Source organism: Anomaloglossus baeobatrachus, chromosome 7, assembly GCF_048569485.1.
Source record: "Anomaloglossus baeobatrachus isolate aAnoBae1 chromosome 7, aAnoBae1.hap1, whole genome shotgun sequence".
NCBI classification, from domain to species: domain Eukaryota; kingdom Metazoa; phylum Chordata; class Amphibia; order Anura; family Aromobatidae; genus Anomaloglossus; species Anomaloglossus baeobatrachus.
In genome coordinates, this window is record NC_134359.1 from 103466817 (window position 1) to 103482624 (window position 15808).

The following is a 15808-nucleotide window of genomic DNA, read 5'->3' on the forward strand; positions in this document are numbered from 1 at the left end:
TTTAGCTGCGCTGGTTATCAAAAATAGGCGGGACCCCATTTTTGTTTTTTTATTTATTGATTTTGTTCACAGCAGTGTACAGGCAAGTTTCATATACAATAAAGCTTGTTGATTGAGTGCGCTGCAGGCTTTCAACAAACTTTATTAGCATATGAACAGCACCCAAACTCAGACACAGACGTTTTTTAAAAGTCCGTGTTCGAGACCCAGACACCCGAAATCCAGTATGAAACCCGATCTTTACCGTTCAGGATCACTCATCCCTGTTTATGTGCTATCCCTACAGGATCTGCAATCATTTTACTAGCAAAGTAAGGCCAGTTTCACACATCCGGCTTTTCGCCGGTTTGGCGGTTGCGGGACACTCCAGTACAGTGTATACAGTACAATGGCAGCGCGACAAGCGCCAGTCACATGCTGTCATGTGACCGGAGTATGTGACCCGAAAGTTACAGCGCTGTCATTGTACTGTATAAGCTGTACGGGAATGTGCCGCATCCGCCAAACCGGCGAAAAGCCGGATGTGTGAAACTGGCCTAAGTGAATACGTTTTTTTCTGACTTTCACATGCTCCAGCAAAAAAATTGAACTGAAACATTACTGTGAAATTGTTCTACCCTCAAAATTCAAAGCCAAACTGTCTGGTGCAAGTCCTCACAGCATGACTATAGCCTATCGTTGTGACCACATATAGGATTTTGACTAAAGATTTTTTACTATGAAAAGAGAAGATCATTCTTATTTGGTTGCAAAAATGTGCTCCAAACGCCTATTACAAAATCCTATATGGACACCTTTAAATATATATTGAGTTTGGATTCTAGGAGTTTTATCAGTATCTTAAATGAAGGAAGCCATTATAACTTTCAAGGTGCTCACCTGTGACAATCTATATAGATAAAAAGTCCTCAAAAAATGTTTTTGAAAAAGATCAAATTATGGAAAAGAACATTTGAACAAGTTTTACATTTTTAGCCAAAACTTTGTCAACTATCATAGAGGATAAGATAAGGACTGTTCAAAATCAATGACATCTCAATGAAAGATTTAACCTCTCTCCATGATGGGTACCACACCACACCTTCTATATTATCGATTGTTGACACAGTCCTAAATACACTGAGGTTTTTAGTCCATACAAAATTGTGTGACTTGACTTGAGATTGATTTGGTGCCAATCACGCAGCTAAACTTCTATCTAGTGAGTGACTACTTCTACAGTTATTTTTCTACTTTTCCATCTTTTGGATTTGGTCAACACTCGTGAGCCATGATGAAATTTCGAGCTTTCCAATAATGGGGATGAGTGACCACTCTGCCGTAATAAAATGATAAAAAATCCTTTTAAAGGTAGAAGTAGTGTCTAGTAGAATGGAAGGGATGAGAAGAATTGCTAAGAACTGTTATTTCAAGGAACTGCGACACTCCCAAGTATAAAGCACTTTACTCTTGCATTACTAAAAATGTTCCAGGACAATGAACCATTGGACCACGTTATGTCTCCGAATTTAGGGAAAGACCTTAGTAGCTTAAAATAACAGTTTACCTAGCTCAGCAATTTAGCCTTAACTTCTATTCAGCTAGACTCGGAGTTTTCTGTTCCCAACATGGCAAATAGAAGAAAGCAGGTGCCCACACAGTGGATACAGAAGTCTGTATAGCGGCACTGAGAATAATTATGTGCCTCTGCAGGGCAAAGGCTGAGAAGGAAGGGCAGGGGGCACATTTAATGATGGCCTCGGCTGAGAAGTTATAAAACATCACATCCTCAGTAGCCAACGAGCCAGCAGACAATCTCATACAATTCACCTCCTGACTGCAGCGGTGACGGCAGAAGTATTTTTTTATTCGCAGCACCTGTGGGGCAGCACTCTCTAAAATAGCAGGGGTCTCCTTTAGTAGTTTCAGCTTTACAGGGTAATGGAAAGAAGCAAAGAGATCTAAACTGAACCCAGGCTGTGAGCATTGACCTACCCTATTAAATAAACTGTGGTTCTGGTAGTGTATCAGACACTTGCCGGATGCTGACAGCTGCACCTCCCATTATTTTTTATCCAAAAAGAAGCTACATGGGCACTTTCATATTATTGTTATAAAAAAACAGAACCGTTCACAAAAAAAGTTATAATAGTAATAATTGTACAAATCCTAAAACCAAGACTATGGCAGCCAAGAATACAGTAACTGAGCTGAGAGCAGTGACATATATAGAGCACTTCACGTGATAATTTGTGCACTTATCGACCAACTCATTAAGCATACTACAATATAAAAGGAAACACAAATCTGTACAGTTTAGCTACTTCTCAACTGAATGGCAAGCAGTAAGTAACTAAAAAACTAGTCAGCTGCCTGGAACATGACCCTCGTGGGTGAACCCGGTAGTGACAAAATATATGCATGATCTGGCTTCTGTCTTACGCCCCATATACACATTAGATGGCTGTTGGTTGAATGATGGCTACCATCTCACCAGAATCTGCTGTGTTCTCTTTGAGAAAACCATTACTCGACATGTCTGATGGTGGCTTGTTCCAGGGAGAACATAAGGATCAGCAGTGAAAAATCATACCTGCCAGATGCTTAACGTCCCATCAATCAATTGTCCAAGGCTCTCATACACATTAGATTTTCTGCCAAACATCATTATCGGCAGGTTCAGGCAACATTAATCTAATGTGTATGGGAGACTTTAAACTTGATTTCTAACTTATTTATTTACATGAGTGGGAGACTATGTGACACGCCCCACCAGGGCCTGTGTTGGGGGAGGCACTCTGAACCGGGCCATGGTTCTTGTTTAGGGAGGTCACAGTGGCAGGGCCCGACTCCGTGACCCTGGCAGTGTCGTTAATCAAATTGGGGAATAATGAATCGTGACACCACCTGTGGTCTTCAGCCAGTTGTGGCTGATGCTGCTGGATGAGACCGCTGGGGTAGATGGTGACGCAGTTAAGATGGTACAGTTCCCCACAGGTGGAGCTGGGACCACAGGGCAACCGTAGGCAGTTGTTAGCCAGTGGGATGTTTGGATAGCTCAGGACAATGAGTCCAGAACACAGTGGTATGCAGTCACAAGTTCTTTACTCACAGTTGTCAGTTCCAGATTATTACGTTCAGACGGTCAAATGCTGCCCTTGGAGTGCTGAGTCCTGTGGTGACAGGATCCAGCTATTCCGGAGGTAATTCGGAGGCACAAGATGGTGTACTTTTCTGTGTCTCTTTCCTAGTCATCTTTCTACGCTGGCTTCTCCCTCCTGCCCTGCATCTCACAAACAGTGCCCTGAGCCAGGGTCCGTGGACCCTATTGTTGTAAGGCTCTCTCTTCTGCCTAAACCCCATGCCCTCTGTAGTCACCTTTTCAGTGGATTCGTGTGTGGTTGTGACTTCAACACATGAAGTTGCCTCAACCTCTGGTTTTGCTAGCATAGCAAAGTCTAGGGGCCGAGTCCCTTTGCGGCCAAGTCCCTTCACACCGGTGCGTCGGCTGTGAATGCGAGCCCACGGGTGGATCTCTCACTTCCCATGGCTCTAGAACTTCTTCCTTTCTTCTTCCTTGTCCTAGGACGAGCACCTCCGGCTCCAGTCCTCAGGACCTCTACTCTCCACTTCCTCCTTTGTTCTGCACTCTAAGTGTCCACCCACTATCTAACTCCACCTCCAGACTGGCTCTCAGACTGTGCTCTCCCTAAGGAGCAATCTCGCTCTAACCATGGCCTGAAGTGGTGCAGCTATACTAAGAGTGTGTGTGTATTGTGGTCTGTGTGCTCCTTCTTACCAGGGAATGGGATATCATACCTCTGGCTGAGGTGCAGTACCTCTGTGGTGACTGGACCTTCAGGGGCGCCACATATGTATTAAGTGGAAACAACAAAAGGTTAAACCAGCTCACCCAGTTCCAGAGGAGACCAAATTGCAAGGACGGTGCACAGACAGGAGAACAAGCTGGCCAGGCTGTAAGCACAAGGAAATATAGAAAATTTCAGCATCCAAGTTAAAGTGGATTAAAACATTTCCATTTATTCGATACGCATTAAAAAAAATTTAAACTCCAGTGAATTTTAAAACCATTATAGCATGGTGGTAGATAGGATGCGGTTTTGGAAACGCGTCCTATCTATCACCATGCTATAATAGTTTTAAAATACACTGGAGTTCACTGGTGTTTAAAGATTTTTTTTAATGCATATCGAATAAATGGACATTTTTTAATCCACTTGGACTTGGATGCTGGAATTTTCTATATATCTATGTATTAAGTAAGTATGTACAGTGCCTACAAGTAGTATTCAACCCCCTGCAGATTTAGCAGGTTTGATAAGATGCAAATAAGTTAGAGCCTGCAAACTTCAAACAAGAGTAGGATTTATTAACAGATGCATAAATCTTACAATCCAACAAGTTATGTTGCTCAGTTAAATTTTAATAAATTTTCAACATAAAAGTGTGGGTCAATTATTATTCAACCCCTAGGTTTAATATTTTGTGGAATAACCCTTGTTTGCAATTACAGCTAATAATCGTCTTTTATAAGACCTAATCAGGCCGGCACAGGTCTCTGGAGTTATCTTGGCCCACTCCTCCATGCAGATCTTCTCCAAGTTATCTAGGTTCTTTGGGTGTCTCATGTGGACTTTAATCTTGAGCTCCTTCCACAAGTTTTCAATTGGGTTAAGGTCAGGAGACTGACTAGGCCACTGCAACACCTTGATTTTTTCCCTCTTGAACCAGGCCTTGGTTTTCTTGGCTGTGTGCTTTGGGTCATTGTCTTGTTGGAAGATGAAATGACGACCCATCTTAAGATCCTTGATGGAGGAGCGGAGGTTCTTGGCCAAAATCTCCAGGTAGGCCGTGCTATCCATCTTCCCATGGATGCGGACCAGATGGCCAGGCCCCTTGGCTGAGAAACAGCCCCACAGCATGATGCTGCCACCACCATGCTTGACTGTAGGGATGGTATTCTTGGGGTCGTATGCAGTGCCATCCAGTCTCCAAACGTCACGTGTGTGGTTGGCACCAAAGATCTCGATCTTGGTCTCATCAGACCAGAGAACCTTGAACCAGTCTGTCTCAGAGTCCTCCAAGTGATCATGAGCAAACTGTAGACGAGCCTTGACATGACGCTTTGAAAGTAAAGGTACCTTACGGGCTCCTCTGGAACGGAGACCATTGTGGTGGAGTACGTTACTTATGGTATTGACTGAAACCAATGTCCCCACTGCCATGAGATCTTCCCGGAGCTCCTTCCTTGTTGTCCTTGGGTTAGCCTTGACTCTTCGGACAAGCCTGGTCTCGGCACGGGTGGAAACTTTCAAAGGCTGTCCAGGCCGTGGAAGGCTAACAGTAGTTCCATAAGCCTTCCACTTGGGAAGATGCTCCCAACAGTGGAGACAGGTAGGCCCAACTCCTTGGAAAGGGTTTTGTACCCCTTGCCAGCCTTGTGACCCTCCACGATCTTGTCTCTGATGGCCTTGGAATGCTCCTTTGTCTTTCCCATGTTGACCAAGTATGAGTGCTGTTCACAAGTTTGGGGAGGGTCTTAATTAGTCAGAAAAGGCTGGAAAAAGAGATAATTAATCCAAACATGTGAAGCTCATTGTTCTTTGTGCCTGAAATACTTCTTAATACCTTAGGGGAACCAAACAGAATTCTTGTGGTGTGAGGGGTTGAATAATAAATGACCCTCTGAATAAACTTTTCACAATTTAAAAAAAAAAATAAAAAAAGAAATAACATTCTTTTTTGCTGCAGTGCATTTCACACTTCCAGGCTGATCTACAGTCCAAATGTCACAATGCCAAGTTAATTCCGAATGTGTAAACCTGCTAAATCTGCAGGGGGTTGAATACTACTTGTAGGCACTGTAAATATGTAGATTTTATATTGACATCATAATACATGATCTTGACATCAGAAGACCTTACGCTGATCTAAAGATATCATTATGACATCAGATATCTTTATTTTAATATAACACATGCTTTTGATATTGAAGGAATTCAATAAGACATCATACTGCATGACACTGACATCATAACACATCATTTTGACATGAAAAGTCCTAACTATGACTTAAAGCATAATTACGGTATGTCCTCATAGAAATTCATTGTGATATTATAATTAGAGATGAGCAAATCTGAAGTTCGGTGTCAGATTTTACAGAGAAGCAAAGTTCAAGCTCGGAGTTCGGGTGCTTTATGTATGCAAACCACTCCAGAGACCATCGCTGTGCTCGGGTATGCTTGGTGGTCAGCCCAGTGCGAGCCGCTTGCAGTTGTTGAACGGCTCACACTGGGGATAATAAGAGCGTGATCAGATGTGAAATGCCCGCTCACCCGCCCCAGGAAGTGCTCTCTTTATTGTTGGCGGTTTGTGGGCGGAGACCCGAATTGCCTAATTAGTGACTTCCATTGGGGTTCAGGTCAAGTCCGGGTTTCAAACTAAACTTTATCTAAAGTCTGGATAAAGCTGCCGAACCGAACTTCAACAGGTCCGCTTATCTTTACTTATTATACATGATTATGAAGCAATCACTTAAATGCACAAATACTAAGGAAAATACAAACATGCTTCATAGGGCAAAATGTCTTAGAAAAACACAGTAATGATCAGGTGTATTATAAGACTCTCACTTTTTGGGATTATGCTTGAAGCCCAACAGCCATAATAACCTGTCATAAACCAGATAATGAACAGCTACCAGACCTCTCCTCTTCAGTTGCCTTTCTGGGTCTTGTAGGAATTAGATCAGTGGATAGATTAAGAAAAAGTGGAGAAAAGTGAAGAAGAGTTTTAATATTGGTCATAAAGAAAATTAGCATAAGGCTATGTGCGCACGTGTGCGTAATTCATGCAGTTACGCTGCGCTTTGTAGCGCAGCGTAACTGCATGCGTCCTGCGTCCCCTGCACAGTCTATGGAGATCGTGCAGGGGCCGTGCGCACGTGGCGTTTTAGAGCGCAGCGCTTCGGCTACTGCCGAAGCGCTGCGTTCTAAGAAGTGACATGTCACTTCTTCCGTGCGCTTTGCCGGCAGCTCCTGCTCTGTCTATGGCAGGAGCTGCAGGCAGAGCGCATGGAATCGTTTGTTTTTTTTTTTTTTTCACTACGGACATTTCTGCAGCGATTTAAAGCGCACATGTGCTCTTCAGATCGCTGCAGAAATTTCTGCAGTGACTGTACGCAACGTGCGCACATAGGCTAAAAGACGTTTACCCTCTTTGTTAGGTTTACATTGATGATAACGTAATTAGAGATGAGCAAACCCGAGGTTCAGTGTTCGTACCAAACACAGATTTATTTATTTTTTTAAAAAATCACAATTCGGGTTCGGGGGCAAGGTTTTTTATTTATGCAAACAACTCGAGAGAGAATCGCTGTGCTCGAGTACACTCAGTGCTCGGCCCAGTGCGAGCCACTTGTAGTGTTTGCTCGGCTCGCACTTGAGGTATCAACAGCGTGATCAGCTGAAGTGTGCACCAAACCAAAAAAAAATTGAAAAAACCTGCCCACCTGTCCCTGAAAGTAATCTGTGTATGACTGGCTGCATGAGGGTGGAGAGCCGAACTGCCCAATTAGGGACTTCTATTGGGTTCAGGTCAAGTCCAGGACCCAAAACCGAGCTTTATCTAAAGTTTGGATGAACCCGCTGAACCGAACTTCCACGCTCAATCTCTAAACCTAATGAAGGGGATGGTTAATTACTGAATTAAGTTGTATACTTTACCTGTAATAAAGAAGTGTTTTCAAGTGGAATATCAGAGCTCTTCTTCATTGGAAAAGGCACTGACCAGGAGATACTTCTTTCTCTTATTTTATCCATATTGACTTCATTATGACATCAAGAAACAAGAATAGGGACCTCCCTTTATGCTTTTATAATGTTTTATTAGTTTGGACAATATCTCTTTTAGTTAGAAACATCTACTTACAATTATTTATAGTTATAGTCATTACCTTATGAAGACAACTTTAAAATAGATTCTCGCACGGCAATCGGCTGATCATAGGAGGTCTGCCTGTAATCACCGGAGGAAACCGCTACAGGGGAAGATTGGATGTGCCAGAGCTGGAGCTCCTTTTACCGCGCACTTCCCAGTTTTCCCCAGAGATCCCCCCTTTATAATGTTCATATGCTCTTGGGGGCCCCATAGACACCGGTTGTGACATAGGCCAGTGATCTGCTCTATCATTTATGTTGAAATAAACTTTGAAGACCTACATAATAGCTGGTATCACAATAAAACACATGGTTCTTTCAGTTTCTAGACTTACGCAGCATTCTTTTCTTTTCTGATCCTGTAGAAGTGCCAGATGATTCTCCCTTCTGAGCGCCAATAATCTTATAAACCCACTTCTGTTAGTTTTCAGTTGGCTGAGCAGAGCAATAACCTAAGTTACTTAAACACCTGATGAATTTCTCATTCTTAAGTCTCAGACCCATTGCACTCTTATTATTCTCCTTGACCTTTTGGAAGCTTTTGAAACGGTAGACTTCCCTTGGGTTAGGATTTTGGGCCAGATCTGCTATTCATTTTCTTTTCCTCTTCTATAATTGTCTTAAATCTTTTTACTCTTACTATTAAAGAATGTATTTTAGTGAACTTGTGGGATTAAATTATATTTATGCCTGAATTTGGTATGCAGTTATATTTTTCTATATGGTACCATTTCTGACAAGTGGGACCAAACAGACGAGAACAGCTAATCATGGGTAGACTAAAGGCCTCTTTACACGCAATGACATCGCTAACGAGATGTCGTTGGGCTCACAGAATTTGTGAAGCACATCCGGCCTCATTAGCGTCGTCGTTGCGTGTGAAACGTACGAACGACCGCTAACGATCAAAAATACTCACGTAATCGTTGATCGTTGACACGTTGTTCTAATTTCAAATATCGTTGCTGTTGCAGGACGCAGGTTGTTCATCGTTCCTGCAGCAGCACACATCTCTATGTGTGACACCGCAGGAACGAGGAACAACATCGTACCTGCGGCTGCCGGCAATGAGGAAGGAAGGAGGTGGGCGGGATGTTTGGCCCGCTCATCTCCGCCCCTCCGCTTCTATTGGGCGGCCGCTTAGTGATGTCGCTATGACGCCAAACGAACCTCCCCTTTAGAAAGGAGGCGGTTCGCCGACACAGCGACGTCGCTAGGCAGGTAAGTACGTGTGACGGGTCCTAGCGATGTTGTGCGCCACGGGCAGCGATTTGCCCGTGGTGCGCAAACGACGGGGGCGGTTACGCTCACTAGCGATATCGTAGCGTGTAAATGGGTCTTAAGGGTGTATGTTGTAAATGGGGAAAGGGTTCTCTAAATCAGATCTGATATAAACCTTGCCCCCTCCCCTAAAGGCTACGTCAAGAATAGATTTCATTGTTAGCATAGTAAAATATTAGAATATTGGATGACATGGATGATTGTAGACATTGCTTATCTGGGATTCCTCCAGTAATACTCTAGTGATTAGCTTCTATTAGAGCGATTCATGTCCAAAATTAATCTTGGTTTTATCTATAATGGGATTTTCACATGCGTGTTCGGAACGGGATTTCCATTTCATATGGTCTTTCATATAAGATTACAATAGGGTGGCCCATGAATATGTATGACCATTATACTATTAAATGACATTATTCCATGGCTATGTATGACCATTATACCATTAAATTACATTATACCATGGATATGCCATTGCTTTATGATCGGTGATAGGTGGGGGTCTGACTTCTGGGTTTAGGACCTCTGCTAATCCTGAGAATGAGGAAGCTGCAGCACTGATGGACGCAGCACTAAAGCTGCGCTGCAGACCCTACATTTTCGGGATCTTACATCAATGATAAAATGCTGGCATATTCTAGCAATATGCCGTCACTTTACAAAATAGGAAAACCTCATTCAGTTTAAACCCAGATTGGCATTAAGGAGAAAAAAAGCCACTGGGCGCAATCCAACCAGGTCAACTTCCACCTCTGGCTGTTGTATAGTATCTATCAGATTTAGGAATAGAATTATTACATGTGACATAGACTCTTCCTTTAATTGTATATGATACCTAGTATACATTGCAGCAGAATATATTCATTGATTTTATCTTTATTGGAATCTGTCAGCAGGTTTTTTGCTCTGTAATTGGAGAACAGTATGACATAAGACCCTGATTCCGGTGATGTGTCCTTTACTAGGCTTTGTGTTGCTGTTTCAATAATAACAAAAAAGACAGCTGCACTCTGAAATGCTAAAGCATGCAAATAATGAATGTAAGAATATAGATATGCATTACTTCTTAAGGAAATCTAGGAAGCATGGAGATATTTAGCATACAAAAATGGCCATTTGTATATCTGCCCAGTAGCCACGTCAAGGCATATCTCGTATACTGGGAACCTAGACTGAACTGATGCTTCTCTCTAAGTTAAAAACCTCCATGTATATGGACATGTAGGAACCTGCTACTAGAGAATAATATCACCTGTGGCTAATGGGGAAGGGGTGTGTGAAGCCCCGCCGGTGTTGTGTCGGTGCATACCTTCAGGGACTCCACGTAGCTGGTGCTGGTCACAGGTAGGGAATCTTCGGTTTTGATCGTGACGCCACTCTCAGTATTGCGGCCAGTAGGGACCGCCACTGCAGGTTGAGGGTCGCCTGGGGCTGATGGTATGTGCAGTTAGTTGGAATAGCCTCCTGAGAGTGAGGCAAGCCCCAGGGCCCGATGTAGGTTTGTAGTACCACAAGTCGCAGAATGACTCACACAGGCAGAACTGTCTTTCAAGGGCTTTACTCACATTTGATGGCAGGGTGAGTAGCCCGGGCGTAGCTGAGATGAACCAGGTGGGAACCAGGTATCCTTCAGGCTGACTTTATGAGGGTGACTACTGACTCGCCTTCCTTAGCCCTTGGTGGTTTGGGGTGACCCCGACTTTGAGTCCCTATGGGGGTCACCCAGGGAAGATGCTGCAGCCTCTCTCCCCCTTTTGTTTGCCGTTTGCTTGTTCCCCGGACCAGGCCACTCCAGCTGCTTGCCTCCTGTGACCTATGGGCCCTCACTGCGGTTACGTGGCTGCGGCTTTTGTGGTGTTGTGGTGTGGGCTTTGAGAGCCCCACACCGGCAGGTTTAGCAGAAGAAAGCTGGATCTATCTTCGCTTCGGGATCTGCCGCCCGGTTGGGCCTGGTGCTCTCTAGCAGTCTCCTTACTTCCCACTCCGTGCTTTCTCTCTAGCTGAAGCTGGCTTTCAGGTAGCACTCCTAGTTGACCGTTCTCCCCCGTCAGTAGCCACTGCGCGGGCGCTGTTAGACAGCAACAGCCCCACAGGTCTGCTCCTCACTGAGCCCTATGGAGTTCTCTGCTCTAACTCACTCACTGCTCCTCCTCTCCTGTTCTTGCCTACGCCACCTAGCAACCAGCCCCTGAACACACCCCCAGCTGGGAATTGAAAGTTAACTCCTTCTGGCTACTCAAGGGTCCCCTCTGGTGATGTGGGAGGCCTGGTCACTATGCGCCTGTGTTCCACACCCCGGTCAGCCTTCTGGATTACCTGTCTTGTACTGTCCCCAGCATGGGTGCAGTACTCAGTGGTGCCTGACCAGGTCAGGGGCGCCACATTCCCCCTTAGTTATCACCAGCACGTCCTCGGGCTGCAAGACAACATTTTAAAATGCATAAAACATTAAAACATGTAAAACATTTTTAAAAGCACCAGGTACCATACATCACCACCCTCCACCCACAAGTCTGTTAACCCACCCAAAAACCCTCTCACGCTGGCCGCGGCTTCAGCCACTTCTGGCAGGATGTAGAGGCGGCTTTCATGGGCTGGTGGTCTTCAGGGTATACCTGGCCTGGTGGATCCGCGCCTTCAGCCTCTTCTGGCAGGATGCAGAGGCGGCCTCCACAGTTGGTGCTGACCAGGTACCCTCTTTGTGGTGGTGAGCCAAGGCCCCATAAACAGGCGTGCTCTCTGGTCGCAGGTGAGCCAAGGCCCTATATACGGACGGGCTCCTCCTGGTTGCAGACGAGCCAAGCCCCTAAACAGGCTGACTCTGGTGGTGGTGGTGCCCTCTGGTGTAACTATTTACACTGCGAGAGTTTGTGGCTATAGCCAGTTCATAGCCTTAAGGTTTATTTCTCACAATAGTTTTTGTGGGCACATGCTTAAACGTAAACGTTGCAAAACAAAACTTTTCGAAACTTCAACTGGTAACTTCTTTCTTTACTTTTCTCTACTTTACTCCTCTTTACCAGGGCTTGAGCCTGTATGGCGGTGGCACCTGCTGCTTTCCTGCTCTTTATCGTCGTCTGAGGTCGTTTCATCCGTAGGTTCTTTTTCTTTTCTTTCTTGATCTTCATCTGTGTCTTTATCTCTGTCTTTTCTTTCTTGTAGCATGGGGTGGCTGTAAGGTTTGCTGGAGCATAGTGCTACGTCAAGCGCGTACAGTCCTCTTTCGCCTTCATGCATAGTGAATTGTACTGAATCCCCCATCTTTAAGTTTCTGCCAGGGTGTCCTCTAGGCAGATGAGCGCTCACATCTCTTCTGTTGACAAATATCCCTTCTTTGATACCAGGGGCTACAATAAAGCCATATCCGCTTTTCAAGTTAAAGTCCTCCACAACTCTTCTGCAAAGGGGTCCTCTAACCTGGGCTTTGGACCTTCTCAGTAACCTTTTCTCCTGTAGGTCTCTGGCTGTGACTTCTCTCTGCTCTGGAGACTGTGGTGCAGGGGACAGCGTTGTTCTGTTGCGACGCCTTGTCTTGCGGGCTGGGTTCTGCGAAGTGCAGCTTACAAGCTCCCAGGTGAGACTTTTAGGCAGATCTTCTTCAGCGGACGGTGTCAGGTCTTCCTCATCCCAACGGGAATAGGGCAACATCTCCGGCTCTGAGTATAGATCCACTGCTGGTGGCTCCGGAGTCAGCTCCTCAGCTTCCTGGCCTCCTCTCCCCCTTAGTTCTTCGCTGCACTCTGGTTGTGGCAGTGCTGGGGATGGGCTTTCTTCAGCTGGTCTGGGCGGTGGACTCTCTGGCGCGGCTGCAGGGGTTGCCTGAATCTCCTTGGGGGTATGCGGAGGGAGCAGATACCGATCCACCATCTCTTGTGGGAACTGGGCCTCTAGGTCAGCCTTCAGCTTCCAGTATTCGGGGTCCTCTCCTATCAGGGTCTTCCTAGCAGGGACCTCTCTGGACTGGGGAGCGGTGTCTGCTCTGGCCTTGCAGGCCGGGGTAAACGGTGATGCAATCTCTTTGCGGGCCGCGCCCTGTATGGCGGCGGCCTGGTCTTGGCGGGCCGCGCCTGGCATAGCGGCGGCCTGGTCTTGGCGGGCCGCGCCCTGTATGGCGGCGGCCTGGTCTTGGCGGGCCGCGCCCGGCATGGCGGCGGCCTGGTCTTGGCGGGCCGCGCCCGGCATGGCGGCGGCCTGGATCGGCGTCGCAGCTGTGATGGAATCTGTGCAGGCTGGGCTGGGCGTCGCTGCAGGGACCGGGTCTTGGTGGGCCGAGCAGGGCATCGCTGCGGCGGCCGGGGCTTGGCGGGCCGCGCCTGGCGTGGCTGCGGCCTGGTTCAGCACCTCACTTGCGGCGCGGACGAGCGTTGCTGCGGCGGTGGGGTCTCGGCGGGCCGGGCCTAGCAGGGCGGCGGCCTGGGTCAGCGTTACGCCTGCGGCGCGGATGAGGGTCGCGGTGGCAGCCGGTTCTTTGCGGGCCGGACTGGGCGTTGCTGCAGGGACCGGGTCTCGGTGGGCCGAGCAGGGCATCGCTGCGGCCGCTGGGGCTTGGAAGGCCGCACCTGGTGTGGCTGCGGCCTGCTTCAGCGTCGCCGCACCGGACGCCTCTTCGGGGACCGCGGGCGTGGCAGCAGGGGTCGGGGCACTTGCGCTGGCCGGGGCATCACTCGACTCACCCACCGGTGGCAGCATCGGGGTCTGCGTCATCGCCGTCCTGTCTGGCACTCGGCGCGCGGCTCTCCTTTCATAGGCCCGAACCGCCGCGGTCATCTCCAGCATTTCCATTCGTTCTTCCCGGATCTGCTCCACAACCCGGGTCTCCAGTCGGTCGCAGAACTGGGCCAGCTCCCGATACCACCAGGCAGCGGAGCCCGGTTCTGGATTTCTGCGGTCAGACGCCATTTCTTCTGCGCCCTCTTCTGCACGACTCTCCAGCTGTGGACTCGCCGTTGCCTCTGATAGCAAGCTGCTCAATTTCTGCTCTGCCTCTTTCAGCAGCTCCTCTCCCAGCAGCAGGCTTGTGGCTCCCTTTCTGTCCCGACGTCTCTGGACGCTTCCACTCTCATAGCTGGCAAGGTCCGAACTTCGCAGGGGATCTCTGGGTAGCCACACCTCTTCGTGGGCGGTAACTTCTTCCAGCGCGGGCTGCTGTTGTTTTTCAGCGCGCTTTTCATGGTGGCAATATGGCGGCGCTTCCAATTTTTCAAGCGGACCGCCCAGGCACATGGTCACCTGTCTCAACAGGTCTAGTCCTTATCCTGTTCGTGACGCCAGATGTGAAGCCCCGCCGGTGTTGTGTCGGTGCATACCTTCAGGGACTCCACGTAGCTGGTGCTGGTCACAGGTAGGGAATCTTCGGTTTTGATCGTGACGCCACTCTCAGTATTGCGGCCAGTAGGGACCGCCACTGCAGGTTGAGGGTCGCCTGGGGCTGATGGTATGTGCAGTTAGTTGGAATAGCCTCCTGAGAGTGAGGCAAGCCCCAGGGCCCGATGTAGGTTTGTAGTACCACAAGTCGCAGAATGACTCACACAGGCAGAACTGTCTTTCAAGGGCTTTACTCACATTTGATGGCAGGGTGAGTAGCCCGGGCGTAGCTGAGATGAACCAGGTGGGAACCAGGTATCCTTCAGGCTGACTTTATGAGGGTGACTACTGACTCGCCTTCCTTAGCCCTTGGTGGTTTGGGGTGACCCCGACTTTGAGTCCCTATGGGGGTCACCCAGGGAAGATGCTGCAGCCTCTCTCCCCCTTTTGTTTGCCGTTTGCTTGTTCCCCGGACCAGGCCACTCCAGCTGCTTGCCTCCTGTGACCTATGGGCCCTCACTGCGGTTACGTGGCTGCGGCTTTTGTGGTGTTGTGGTGTGGGCTTTGAGAGCCCCACACCGGCAGGTTTAGCAGAAGAAAGCTGGATCTATCTTCGCTTCGGGATCTGCCGCCCGGTTGGGCCTGGTGCTCTCTAGCAGTCTCCTTACTTCCCACTCCGTGCTTTCTCTCTAGCTGAAGCTGGCTTTCAGGTAGCACTCCTAGTTGACCGTTCTCCCCCGTCAGTAGCCACTGCGCGGGCGCTGTTAGACAGCAACAGCCCCACAGGTCTGCTCCTCACTGAGCCCTATGGAGTTCTCTGCTCTAACTCACTCACTGCTCCTCCTCTCCTGTTCTTGCCTACGCCACCTAGCAACCAGCCCCTGAACACACCCCCAGCTGGGAATTGAAAGTTAACTCCTTCTGGCTACTCAAGGGTCCCCTCTGGTGATGTGGGAGGCCTGGTCACTATGCGCCTGTGTTCCACACCCCGGTCAGCCTTCTGGATTACCTGTCTTGTACTGTCCCCAGCATGGGTGCAGTACTCAGTGGTGCCTGACCAGGTCAGGGGCGCCACAGGTGCACAGTCAGAGGACATGACTCCATAATCTAGACAAAAAAACTGATTGTCTAGATTATACTGTTTCAATAAAATCAGTGTTTTATCAGCAGGACATTATCACTACCGGACTAGGGGTTTGGTGCCTCTTAGTCCATCCCTTCCCCCACCTCTGATTAGCAGCTTTCTGTCAGTGTGCAGTGTACACAGAAAACTGTCAATCTGT

The 15808-nt window shown here is 47.8% G+C and overlaps 1 protein-coding gene across 2 annotated transcripts in view; it reads left to right on the plus strand.

Annotated features, from left to right (window-relative positions):
- Window positions 1–15808, plus strand: part of ERBB4 (erb-b2 receptor tyrosine kinase 4) — a 1420891-nt gene that overhangs the window by 968743 nt on the left and 436340 nt on the right. The window lies entirely within an intron of this gene.